The sequence below is a fragment of the Apium graveolens genome, chromosome 4, assembly GCF_009905375.1.
Source record: "Apium graveolens cultivar Ventura chromosome 4, ASM990537v1, whole genome shotgun sequence".
NCBI classification, from domain to species: domain Eukaryota; kingdom Viridiplantae; phylum Streptophyta; class Magnoliopsida; order Apiales; family Apiaceae; genus Apium; species Apium graveolens.
Genome location: NC_133650.1, coordinates 251,323,684 through 251,338,573, shown reverse-complemented (window position 1 = coordinate 251,338,573; position 14,890 = coordinate 251,323,684). Strand labels below are relative to the sequence as shown.

The 14,890-nt window shown below is 37.6% G+C and overlaps 1 non-coding gene across 1 annotated transcript; it reads right to left on the bottom strand.

Moving 5' to 3' along the window:
• Positions 1-11,730: 11,730 nt before the first annotated feature.
• On the bottom strand, positions 11,731-11,837 carry LOC141722370 (small nucleolar RNA R71). The gene has a single exon (XR_012575389.1). It is a non-coding gene; the product is annotated as a small nucleolar RNA R71 (small nucleolar RNA).
• Between the last annotated feature and the right edge of the window lie 3,053 nt (positions 11,838-14,890).

Below are 14,890 nucleotides of genomic sequence, written 5' to 3'. Positions count from 1 at the left end.
CAACGCAAATATGCTGATCCTACCAGAAAGGATATGGAATTTGAAGTTGGTGAAGCAGTGCTATTAAAGGTTTCACCTTGGAAAGGTTTCTCAAGATTCAGGAAGAAAGGAAAGCTGAGTCCGCGTTATGTTGGCCCTTTTGAGATTTTGAGGCGTGTGGGAAAGGTTGCTTATGAGTTGGCGTTACCACCTCATATGCAACATATTCACAATGTGTTCCATTTGTCAATGTTGAAGCGTTATTTGCCTGATTCGAACCATGTGATAGAATATGAGCCAATTGAGATTCAACCAGACTTATCTTTTGTAGAGCGACCAGTGCAGATTTTAGATAGGAAAAAAGAGTGCTTAGGAATAAGTCTGTGTCTTTAGTGCGAGTCTTGTGGAGGAATCCCATGGTTGAAGAGTCGACCTGGGAGTTGGAGAGCGAAATGCGATCCAAGTATCCTCATTTGTTTTCCTAGGCTGATTCTGATTACAGAATCCTGTTAAGGGGGAAAAATGTAATATCCGGGAAAGTTATGTGAATATTATATGTTAAATGAATAAATATTATGTGTTTATGTAAGTTAAAATGTTTACTGTCATGATATTACGTGTTTTAAAATGCTATTTATGTTTTCGTGCGAACTAGAAAATTTTTCGATTAATTATTATGTGTTAAACTGTAATTATATGAAACGATATGTAATTTGGACTTGCATTTATTCGTGTCTCTATCGAGATATTCATTTTATTTCACTTTATGCGCGTTTGAATGCATTTTATGCGTATTCGGGTTTTTCTATTAAATTCAGTATCGTTTTGTTTTTCAAAAACCAACGGACCGGGACCCCACCGGGACATCAAACCCCACAAAATCTGTGTTTCTATTTTTATAATTTTTTTGGATGGATTTTCATTTATTATTGAGAATAATGAATGTTAAATTCTTAGAGATAATATTCTTTATGGACGTGGTACTTTAAATAATGGTCTGTATATATGTGACATAATTTACTTCAGATTGAACAAACTAATAAAAGATAAGGGATGATGAAAATCTCACTTTATAGTGGCATTGCAGTCTCCATTTAGTAGACATGGAGAGAAGGCTGCAAATTTGCTAGGAATGGTACACACAGATGTATGTGGACCAATGTCTACGCAAGCCATGGGTGGATTTTCATACTTCATTACTTTCATAGATGATAGATCTGGATTCAGATATGTGTTTGATGAAACACAAGTCTGAGGCCTTTGAAAAGTTCAAAGAATATAAGTATGAAGTGGAGAAACAACCAAACATAGTATTATAACTCTTCGATCAGATCGAGGTGGTGAATACTTTAATGGAGTGTTTCTAGATTATCTCAAAATAAATGGTATAGTCTCCCAGTGGACTCCTCCAGATTGGTATCTGAAAGGAGAAATCGAACTTTGTTAGACATAGTTCGGTCCATGATGAGCTATGCAAATCTTCCAGTATTCCTAGCATTGGAAACCTCAGCATATTTACTGAATAAGGTGCCTTCCAAATATGTTCCTCAAACTCCGTATGAGATATGGAAAGTAAGGAAACCGAGTCTTAAACACGTTAAGATTTGGGGATGTCTAGCTTATGTCAAGAATGTTGACCCATATAAGCTGGAATATCGATCCGTAAAATGTAGTTTTGTGGGATATCCTAAAGAGACTTTAGGGTATTACTTTTACACCGATCATCGGGTGTTTATCTCCAGACATGCTACCTTCTTGGAAAAGGAGTTTATCCTTGAAGGAAACAGTGGGAGCAAAATTGAACTTGATGAAGTTCAAGAAGCACAAACTACTACGGATCAAGTGGAAACACCTGTTCTGACTGAACAACCTTTTATGGAACAGCCCATTCATAGGTCAGGGAGAGTGTCTCGCCAACCTGAGAGGTAATATGGCCTTGTCATTGAGAATGACAATGAGTTGTCGATCATTGATGATGACGACCCTGTGACCTATAATGAGGCTAAGAGTAGTGTTGACTCAGAGAAATGGCATAGTGCCATGAAATCCAGAATGGAATCTATGTATACGGTATACAAAAGATAGATTATAGCAGATGGCCAGGTGGAGACCTTTATGGTCAGGCTTGTGGCAAAAGGATTCAAACAAAGGCAATGGATTGACTTTGATGAAACCTTTTACCTATAGCCCTGTTATAATCAGTTCGGATTTTGCTTGCGATTGCTGCTTACTACGACTATGAGATCTGGCAAATAGCCAGATGGTTTTCTTTCCAAGAGAAATGAAAACCTAGTGTGTAAGATACTGCGAACCATATATGGTTTAAAGAAAGCTTCTCGAAAGATGGAACATTCGTTTTGATGAGACAATCAAAGAGTTTGATTTTATCAAAAACGAAGATGAACCATGCGTCTACAAAAGGGTTAGTGGGAGCGCGGTAACATTTCTTGTATTGTATTGAAATAGAGTTGACACACATAACAACATAGCAGACCCACTCACAAAGCTACTTTTTGAAAGTCACTTTGATCGTCATAAAGACAAAATGGGTATTAGATACTAGAGTGATTGGCTTTAGTACAAGTGGGAGATTGAAAGGAATATGTCCTAAGTCCAATCATGTATTAGGATTTAGGAATAACTTTTATGTAATCTGTTTTGATTTCATTGATATTAATAAAGACTTGTTTTGTTTTTATTACGGGCTTTATCTATTTAAGTGTTTAAATAAGATATACCATAGTTTAGAGTAAAGCTTTTTATGGATTATGATGAGATCATAATAGTGAGACCTAAAAAGATGATAACTCTAAACTTAAATAGTTCCTGGTCATAGGATTACTAACTGGTAATTAATAATCCGCAAAGATCGGTACATACTATGCTTGCTTCATTATGAAGGATGTCTGTTCTCATAGACATTTGTGTGATGACACTATAGCTAGTATGTAGGTGCTTATTATAGAATAAGTTCACTGAACATGACTCGCACAGCTGAACAACTGATGGAGTTCACTCACGTGTCAGCAGTTGTTCACATAGTGATAGTTGTACAAGTATCCTTAGACTTGAGGTCATCATAGTCATCTTGTGTACACTGAACTATGCTTTAGTTTAGTTCTTAGTCTCCAGGGACAATTATTAGGGCTCTTCTGGGTATAGGAATTTGTACACGAAGATAGTGTATGATCAATAAAGGATCTACCCCTTCCAGTGAAGGAAGCGAATGTTCAAGGCTGATCCACTTATGCTAGTTCAGGAATCTCTGGCCAGAGTAAATGAAATTAGAAAGGAGTTTCTAATTTGCATAGAACTACGCATAGTAAATGGTAAGCAAAGTGATTGAATTAGATAGGCTTGACACGAGATCCATGCCTTGTATTTAATCGGGACATTGTAGGGTAGAAGGAGTTTATTGTACGGTAACTATTCACTGACAGGTTCTTGGTATTCTAAGCAGTGAATTCATATTATCCGGATAGTCGCGATATGTTGAGAAGCATCACTCACGATGTAGAATAAATGTGATTAATTAATTAATCATATTTAATAAATTAGAGAATTTATATAAATAATGATAAAATAGTTTTATTATTATTTATTTCTACTACCGGCTTAATATTGAACCTACAGGGTCACACCATAAAAAGAGAATGATTTATTGGTGGAGGAATTAATTAATAATGGCTAATAATTATTTATTTGTGAAATAAATAATTAATTGGCAAATTTAATAATTGATTAAATGAGATTTAATTGATTATAAATTAATTAAGAAAAGTTCTTAATATTATTAATTAAAGGATTTAATTTTTGGAAATTAAATCAAGAGAGAGAATTATTTCTAAAGTGTTTAGAAAAGGATTAATAATTAAAAGGTGTTTTAATTATTAATGAGAATAATAAATGGGAAAATAATAATAATATTTATGGGAAAATTTCAGCTGAAAATTTTGCCTATAAATACACTATTATAGACCCTATTTTATTCTAACCCACATCGAACCCGAAAACCCAAAAAGTTTGGAAAACCCAATTCTCTCCACCTCCTTCCTCCTCCTTAACATCGTTTTCTTGGTGGATACCGGTGGAGTGCTTCACACTTGAGGAGCAACTGCTATGGATCTCTGATCGTTGTCTCCGAATTATTTTAAAAGGTTAGATTCGATCCCTCGAATTTTTATTCACGATTTATATTCTTTTATTTGGATTTTGTATGTGTAAAAGTATTTTTCCATGCCCCCGCTGCGTTAAAAATCCAACATTACGCCACTCCTAGTTCAGATGAAATCCATGACTCTGAAACGTAAAGCTCGTCCCCCTTTCCCAAAGTAGAAACTTGTTGATACGGCTCCACCAAGAAGTTGTATCTAGTTGGAAAGGAAAACTCACCGATATTTTCCAGGCGATGCCTGTTATTGGATTAACTTGTTCCAAGAATTTTACTTCCCGAGTATTGGGTAAGTAATCAAAAACTCTTTTATCAAAATAGCAACCTCGTTGCGAATATAAAACACACCACAGAGCCGGATCCCTCAGGTTTTGAGCGAATATTTAAATCCCCTTTGAAAGGAAGATCTTAAATATAAAATGAGTTTTGGGATCCGCTCTAACTTTTAAAATCATTTTGAAGACTTGGAAAACATTTTTAGGAATGTTTGGAGTAGTGCTGATTTAATGAAATAAATCAGTCCCAATTTATTAGAAAATATCCGAATATTATTATTTAAATAATATTCTCATAAAGAATAATATTTATAAAAATAATTGAAGTAGAAGTTTTAAAACTTATACTTGCAATGAATATTAAATAACCAAAGATATACTTATACGAAAGTACTATCTTTATTTGAATAATCAAAAGTGAGTTTGATTATCGACGCATTATTCCTTAATAAAATAAAGAATAATAATTAGTAAATAATCGGAGTCATAAGTCCTCGAATGAATATTCAAATAATATTCAATAATAAAATAAACGGGGTCATAAGCCCTCGAATGAATATTCAAAATAATATTCAATAATAAAATAAACGGGGTCATAAGCCCTCAAATGAATATTCAAAATAATATTCATTAATAAAATAAAGTTATCGAATAAACATTATTTGATTCATAGTTTTAAAAACTATTCATATATATATATATATATATATTATACTCGGGAGCATCGACTCTCGGTTTTAGAAAAATGTTCACCTTTGGGTCCCCTATACTAAGGGTATATGCAATTTACCGCTTATCTCTAGCATAGGTATTATCAACTGTATCAGCAGATATATGTATCAAGAATAGAAAATAGGCATGCATATATACCATATCACATGCTACAATATATCGCAAGAATTTGCTAAATAACCATTATGCATCTATCACAAGATAATGCATGTACAAATGTATACATCACAACAACAGTATAACGGATAGAAAACTTGCCCGAGTGCTCCCGGATAGACTTAAGCTTAGAGTGGGTCCGATAACCTATGAACAACAACATAAGTCGGAATTAAACCCCGGTCGCTTAAGAAACTAGATTTTAACCATTTAGAGTCCTAACGTTTGCTTTCACGCTTAACGATTCACTTAAGTCGCTCGAGTACCCTCGGCTCCACCATTTTTAATAAATTAACCATTTAGGGTTTTAAGGCGATTCTTTCGCGAGTGTCTTACCAACTGCCTAAGGCGAGGGGTAATGGTTCGTTCGCGAAACGACGTTACTTAATACGGTCGTTTCTCCTAAACCGTACATCGGAATCAAACGAACTACATATCAAAACGAAGCTCGTAACATGAACTATCTAATCATGGCAATGGTCAAAACCTAGCAGTGAGTTTAAGGGTTCTGATGTTAAGAACAAAAATAGTCTACGGTAAATCGGGCATTACGGCGGCTATGTTTACGCGATTACCCAAATTTATACCACTCCAAATCAACCCACAATCAACATCACAACCCAACTCCATCCATACTTCACCATAACAGCCCCAAAGACTCAATATTATCAATTTATACTATTCTCAAACATGAATTTAAACTATACTTAAGTTCATTAATCAATACTCCAAGAATTACAACTCCAAAACATTACAACACCAACTATCCTCTACATTCACAACAAACAAGCCTCTCATGAACTATAAAACATAAATAAACCTAATACTCAAGTAAAGTTAGGGTTTGGAGGGGTTATACCTTCCTTGGAGAGTGGAGAATCAAGTAACTAGCTTGGAATCACCCTTAAAAGTCCTTATCCAAGCTTAATCTAAACAAAAACTCAAGAACAAAAATTTTAGTTCTTGAAAAACACTATTCACCATCTTCTTCCATGATTTTTAGGAAGAGATTGTGAAGGAATTTGGAGCTTAGATTCATAGGATAACTATATCTATGTATAAGAAACCTTGGATAATTACCTCATGATTTAACAATGCTTGGATCTTGGGTTTTGATTTTTTTCTCCTTAAAAATGAAGGAAAGCCGAGAGCTTGATGAAGAAGGTGAAATAATTTTGTGTTTTTTTGGTGAAAATGAAATGTTTTGGCTTGGTTGGTTGTTTTTTATTTGTTTTGTTACCTTTTACCATGGTAACTTTTGTGTGGTTCTAAATCAACCAACAACACACTTTGTTTGGTCATGTTTATGTCACCATGTGATGTCACCCTCCCACCTTTGTCCTCTTCTTATTGGTTTGATGACATCATCCTCACTAATCTCTTTGATTAGCTTTTAATTATTTGGCTAATGACCGCTGATCTGTTATACGGTTCACTTAACTTTCGTTTTCGTTTATCGTTTGAGGGATCATACCCGGGATCTTATTACTTAGGTTCCCTTAACCTTTCTCAATACATTATATTCCTTTTATGATCCTCTATTAAAATCCTTGAATTTAATTCCTTTTTATCCTGTTACCTTATACTCAATTCTTTCGATATCTGGTGGATTTTCGGGAAAAATCAAAAGGTTCAAATTTGGATTCTGACGATCTTTACATACACTTATATATCATATAGAGTACCCATAAAATCTCAGAATATCCATAAAAGAACCCCTACATAGTGTGGCATGAAAAATTTTCTTATTCAGCAAAATCAGCAAAAACACTATTCATAAGGGTTACAAAAAGTTCAAAATTTTGGGGTTATTACAGTCTCCCCTCCTTAAAAGGATTTCATCCCGGAATCAAATAGAAAACAAATGGGGGTACTTTTCTAGCATTGCGCTCTCTAGTTCCCAAGTTGATTCTTCCACATTATGATTCTGCCATAGCACTCTGACTAGCTTGATCACTTTGTTCCGAAGCACCTGCTCCTTCTTATCCATAATCTTTACTGGTTTCTCCACGAAAGTTAGATCTGGTTGCATATCCCCATGCTCGTACTCCACTATGTGTCTGGCATCCCGATGATATTTCCTTAGCATTGACACATGGAACACATTATGACTAGCTACATGTTCGGGGGTAGGGCTAACTCATATGCTTACTTCCCAATACGTCTTAATACCTCAAAGGGTCCAACAATTCGTGGACTTAAACTTTCCTTTCTTTCCAACCCTCATCAATTCCTTTTTAAGGGAATACTTTTAACAATACAAGGTTCCCTCCTTCATACTCTTTGTCCTTTCATGTCAAATCAACATACTTCTTATGTCCATCTTGGGCTACTCCCAGCCGTCCTCTGATTAGATCTATTATATTCTTGGTCCTTTGGACCACTGCTGGTCCGAGCACCTTGCGCTCTACAACTTCATCCTAACATAAGGGAGATCGACATTGTCTTCCCTCAAAGATCTCATAAGACGACATCTCGATACCTGACATACAATCTATTATCGTGAGAAAACTCATCCGCGTTAAGTGATCATTCCAAATTCTTCCAAGTCTATTACACAGACTCTTATTATAGCTTTTAGCATTAGAGCTTTTGCTTCTCAATACCCATTCATTTCCAGTTCGTAATCGCTACTACCTTCCATTCCTAATATTATACTGGTTACACCTTTGCTCGTTAGCATTCTATAACCTTTTAATAATCGCGTCAACCTTAGTATCACGAACGCGTTAGAATCGGAATACCACCATACTTGGTACCACTTCCTCTCTAGCTGCCTCCATCTTCGAAAGCTTGGTCCTTCATATAGAAGTAAAAGAATTTATTGAGAGATCACTATGATCAAGAACACTTGTTACATTGCATAGTTAGTACAGAAGGTGGCCAGCCTTTAGTACTTGACAAGCAATTAAACAATAGATGGTATCCTACTCGGCTTCTATCACACAGATAGACAGTCATTCGGCAATACCTCCCCTTTGGGTAGGGTTGTTCTTCTCAGCTTATATGAAATGAAAAGAAGAGAAAAGAACGAATTGAAGAGAATTGTATATATGAAAAAAATATACTGCCATAAAATATCTGTCTTAGAACCTACCTCTGAACTATAAAGGTTTGTCATAGGAGAACAAAACATATGTGTGTATATATCAATCATCAAGTATTATCGCATCGCATTTTGCATGCTTAAATATTTTTGCTATTCCGTCCATCATTATATGGACCGATGCTCTTCCTCGAGCTTATACTCAATCACCTTTGAAACTCCCTCATCGAAAATCAAATATGGAATCTCATTTTATACATCGTTGTTACTTAGAATTCTATGCTTGCACCACAACCTTACTCGTATAGTAATGCGACTCTCTATTGATAAGAAGGAATAAGTATTCAATAGGTAGATAATCTATTTAATTAGTTTATCAATGATAACTTATACATCACCACAACCCGATTAGTGGTACTTAATCTCAACATCCATTCCAATACAACTCTCATGGTTGTAATCGACTCATTGCTCACAGAATCATTGCTGCACTACTAGGGTCCACCGTTGACCTACTGTAATCATTCATTTTCCATGAAGTCTTAATAGCTAACTATACGGAGTCCATGCATCTCGTATCGAATTCTTCTAAGGACGTAACATGATCACCATTCATGATTCATGAAGAACACTCCTGAACTTGACGTACATATGACATGAAGCAGATAAAATTGCAGAAGAGTTTCAATGAAGGCAACGATAGCAGGTTAATACAATTCTTAATCGTATGTCTTTATTGGGAGACATGCATCTCAAAGGTTCATTTAGTCATTTCGTAACATGGTCCTGGCTTATCTCAAGATATTACCTTCTAAGATAGATAGCCCGCTCATGGCGATTATACGAATTAAACCTTTAACAAACTACTATTACAGTTGGGTATTGCATAATCATCAGAAGGAATGTCAATCTTCCAACCCATAATACAACCTTTACGGCTTCAACCATTATCACTGTATTCCTCTGGCACGAGCGCCTATAATTCCTCTCTTACACTTAAAGTGTCGGCCACCTCTTTGGCCTTTCCTGATAGTAAAATTTCCTTACAATTAATGTCGTTTGAACGATCTCCAACTAAATTTTCTACCTCATTTCCAATCACTGCTTGTGTGAAGATGTTTTCCTTAAAATCTGATGAGTAAAAAAATACCACCATTTTTCCATAAGTTATTGCCTCAGTCTTTAGAGCTTAATCACTGTCACGACTGACTCTCAATCATACTTAGAACATCTTTTATCTTAGTGATAAGTGGCATTTTATACCACTTAGAACGTCTTAAAATGGCTTAAATTGGTGTCTTGAAATCAAGTATTTTGTGTATTTGATGCGTTTTTCTAGTGTTTATGCATTTCAGGGTATTAGTTGCATTTCGGGGGAGGAATCATCAAGAATAAGCCTTGGCATGTGTTCACCATTGCGAGAGGAAAGGAATGGGCAGATTACGGCGAAGAAACGGAGCAAGCTTGGAATTTTTCCAGTAGGGTCCTGCGCGCCCGCGCAGCAATGCTGAGCGGCCGCGCAGCAGCCTGCGCGCCCGCGCAGATATGCTGAGCGGCCGCGCAGGGTCGGGAAAAAATACAAATTATTTTAGACTTCTACTTCTGTTTGGCTTCCAACTTCTATGTAATCTGAGTTTTATGGGACTATTATATAGGTAGATTTGAGACATTTTCATAGAGAGTATTAAGGAGATTATGTTTTAGATTGTGTTTTATCCAAGAAGCAAAGGAGATAAGGAAGAAGACCGATTTAGCACACCATAACGAAGAGGAAGCATATATTCTTGTGATTCTTGTTTCGTTGTAACGTTGGATGCTAGTTTTCTTGCTTTGACTTATTTACTCTTGTGACGTACTCGGTTTTAATATAATTAGTGTAGTTATTATTTTCTTGTGTTGTTTGTCATGATTTCATATAAACCCATGATGGCGATAAGTTCTATTATGTGCTAATCGTGATCATGGGGTTACAACGGATTTATTATGGAATTCTTTAGTTAATTGTTTAATACTTTAGTGTGTGATGATTGCATGATATCTAGTATTGGTTGTACGTATTCGTCTTATGTGCGTCGCGAACATATAAGATAGGGTGTTAATCTCTTGTGAAGCGACGGTGGATCTTGAGATTTAGAACTTGCCATGCTAGCATAGGTTCATGTACGTTGTGCATGATTAGTGGGTAACTCTAACAGTTTTATTTGCCCTATGTAATCAAAAGAAATAACTTGTGCTTAAATCGTTGTGTTGTCAATTTCTGTAGACATATAGGAACTCAACATAATTGATGACTATTCAACTTCTATCTTAATTGTGGATGTTTGGTAGAATGGTATTAGTACAATGAAAGTTGGCTCTTATCAGTTTTGTGTTATTCGATTAATATCATCACTGTCACATGCTAAAGGTAATAACAATGGCTATAGAAGGAAGTAATAATGAAGTTGTAATCTCATGAGTGTTTTATTATTGATAATTTGAAGTGTTAGTTAAGGGGTTAATTAAGTAGTTAATTATAGTTAATATTTGATCAACAATTTTAAGTGTTATTATCTTAACATTGAGAAGTAATCATACATTGGTGAGGGAGTTTAATTAGACAATAAATTAGTCTGAGTCTCTGAGGGAACGAACTAGAAAGTATTCTATATTACTTGCGAACGCGTATACTTGCGTGAATATTAGCGCGTGTTTTCGCCCTAACAAGTTTTTGGCGCCGCTGCCGGGGACTCGGCGTATTTGTTTAGTTTATGTACTTACCATCATTGGTCATTAGGACTCAGTGATTAGGACGTAGTAGTTACTTACTCTTTTCGGTTGTGTTTCAGGTACTTTAGCAAGCGTTTATGCAAACTCGTTCTTGTGCTCGCAAGAGGACTTTAGATACAGCTGAGGAGACAGACGAAGTTCTTGATATTCCGGAGAAGTTAGATTTTGAGGATTCGGATTTAGGAGCTGCGCAGAAAGAACCAGTAAACATGGGAGATCATATTGTTCAAGCTGATCCAGCTCTTATGGATTTTTCTCGGCCTAAAATTGATGATATTCAGTCAAGCATCCTTCATCCGGCTATTCAAGCTAACACCTTTGAAATCAAGCCGGGCACTATTCAGATGGTGCAGAATTCTGTTTCTTTTGGAGGAGCGGCAACTGAAGACCCCAACATGCACATAAGAAATTTTGTCGTGATCTGCAGCACTTTTAAGTATAATGGCGTGACTGATGAGGCTATCAAGTTGAGGCTTTTCCCATTCTCACTGAGGGATAAGGCTAAAGACTGGTTACATTCTGAACCAGCTGGGTCCATCACTACGTGGCAAGATCTTGCGCAAAAGTTTATGGTGAAGTTTTATCCAATGGCAAAGACTGCTGCTATGAGGAGTGCTCTTACTCAGTTTGCGCAGCAACCTACAGAATCTATGTGCGAGGCTTGGGAACGCTACAAGGAAATGTTGAGAAAATGTCCACATCATGGAATGCCGGATTGGATGGTGATCACTGGTTTTTATAATGGTTTGGGGGCCTAATCTCGGCCCATGCTCGATGCAGCAGCTGGAGGAGCCTTATGGGATAAAAGCTATACTGAGGCGTATAATCTTATAGAGACGATGGCTGCAAATGAGCATCAAAACCCAACTCAGAGGATGACGTCAGGCAAGGTAGCAGGTATTCTGGAAGTTGATGCAACCACCGCTATTGCAGCCCAGCTCCAAGCGCTATCAATGAAGGTCGATTCTCTGGCTACGTATGGAGTTAATCAAATAGCTATGGTTTGTGAGCTTTGTGCAGGTTCTCATGCTACGGATCAGTGTTCTCTTGTCAACGAATCTGTTTAGTATGTGAATAATTATCAGCGACAACAGTAGCCTGTGCCAGCGACCTATCATCCTAATAACAGAAATCATCCAAATTTCAGCTGGGGGAATAATCAGAATGCGATTCAGCCAACATATCAGCAAGGAGTGAGTAAACAGTTTAACCCACCTGGATTCCAGCAACCACAGCAGTATGCTACCAGGCAATCATATCCTCAACAGGGAAGTGCAGCTGCACCTACTAGTGCTGATTTTGAGGAACTTAAGCTATTGTGCAAGAGTCAGGCGGTTTCTATCAAGACCTTGGAAAATCAAATCGGTCAATTAGCCAATGCAGTGCTCAATCGTCAACCTGGCACTCTTCCCAGTGACACGGAAGTACCAGGCAGGAAGGAAGCTAAAGAGCAAGTCAAGGCTATTACCTTAAGGTCTGGAAAAGTAGCTGATGCTGAAAAGGCAAAAGAAGACGAAGCTGAAGTTAGAGATGAAGAATCTAAGCAAAAGGAGAAAGCGGCGGAACCAAGGAAGACTACTGTTGAACACACTCTGCCTGAGGCTAATACAGGGGAGAAACAGCTCTATCCTCCACCACCTTTTCCTAAGAGATTGCAGCAACAAAAGCTGGATAGACAGTTCGGGAAGTTTCTGGAGGTGTTCAAGAAAGTTCACATCAATATACCTTTCGCTGAGGCTCTGGAATAAATGCCTAGTTATGCGAAGTTCATGAAGACTATTCTTTCAAGGAAGGTGAAACTGGATGACCTTGAAACCGTTGCTCTCATGGAAGAATGCAGCGCTGTTCTGCAGCAAAAGTTACTGCCAAAACTGAAAGATCCAGGAAGCTTCACCATTCCTTGCACCATTGGCAATCTAACTTTTGACAAGTGCCTTTGTGATTTGGGAGCAAGCATTAATCTGATGCCGTTATCGATCTTTAAAAAGCTGGATCTGCCTGATTCAAAACCCACATACATGTCGCTACAATTGGCGGACCGTTCCATTACTTACCCAAGGGGCATAGTTGAGGATGTGCTCGTCAAGGTGGATAAGCTCTTCTTTCCAGCAGATTTTGTTATTCTAGATTTTGAGGAAGATAAGAAGATTCCCATAATCTTGGGGAGGCCTTTCTTGGCTACTGGCCGTACCTTGATAGATGTGCAAAAAGGGGAACTTACTATGCGGGTCCAAGATCAGGATGTGACCTTCAACGTATTCAAGGCAATGAAATTCCCTACAGAAGATGAGGAGTGCTTAAAAGTGGATGTGATTGATTCCGCGGTTACTTCGGAACTCGAGCACATGCTAATGTCTGATGCATTGGAAAAGGCCTTAGTGGGGGAATTTGACAGTGATGATGAAGATAGCAACGAGCAATTACAATATCTGAACGCTTCTCCCTGGAAGCGAAAGCTGGACATACCATTTGAATCTCTTGGTACTTCTGACCTCAAGAACGCTGAAGGGAAGCTCAAACCATCAATAGAGGAAGCACCTACCTTGGAGCTCAAACCATTACCTGAACACTTGAGGTATGCTTTTTTAGGTGATTCATCTACGTTACCTGTTATTATTTCAGCTGACCTTTCAGGTAGTGAGGAAGACAAGCTCTTAAGGATTTTGAGAGAATTCAAATCGGCTATAGAATGGACCATAGCAGACATCAAGGGGATAAGTCCTTCATATTGTATGCATAAAATTCTGCTAGAGGAAGGTAGTAAGCCAACTCTGGAACAACAACGAAGACTGAATCCCATCATGAAGGAGGTGGTGAAGAAAGAAATTCTGAAATGGCTAGATGCAGGCATCATTTATCCTATTTCTGACAGCTCGTGGGTGAGCCCCGTACAATGTGTACCTAAGAAAGGAGGTATCACTGTGGTCGCAAATGAAAAGAATGAGCTCATCCCTACTCGAACAGTTACAGGATGGAGAGTATGCATGGATTATAGGAAATTGAACAAAGCCACAAGGAAGGATCACTTTCCTCTTCCATTTATTGATCAAATGCTTGACAGATTGGCGGGACATGAGTATTTTTGTCTTATGGATGGTTATTCCGGGTATAATCAGATTTGTATTGCACCAGAGGATCAGGAAAAGACTACCTTCACTTGTCCATTTGGCACATTTGCTTTTCGTAGAGTTTCGTTTGGGTTATGTGGCGCCCCGGCCACCTTTCAGAGATGTATGATGGCTATATTCTCTGACATGATTGGAAATAACGTCGAAGTGTTCATGGATGACTTCTCCGTCTTTGGACACTCATATGATGAATGTTTGAATAATCTGCGCGCCGTACTCAAAAGATGCGTGGAAACTAATTTGGTGCTTAATTGGGAGAAATGTCATTTTATGGTGCGTGAAGGCATTATCCTTGGGCATAAGGTCTCTAGCAAGGGTCTGGAGGTGGACAAGGCCAAGGTGGGAGTCATTGAAAATCTTCCCCCACCCAATTCTGTGAAAGGAATCCGTAGTTTTCTTAGTCATGCGGGTTTTTATCGGTGATTCATCAAGGACTTTTCAAAGATATCTAAGCCGTTGTGCAATTTGCTTGAGAAAGATGTGCCTTTCAAATTTGATGATGAATGTTTGGCAGCATTCGAGACTCCCAAGAAGAGTTTGATCACTGCACCAGTTATTACAGCACCAGATTGGACAGAACCGTTTGAGATGATGTGTGATGCGAGTGATTATGCGGTAGGTGCAGTTCTGGGAC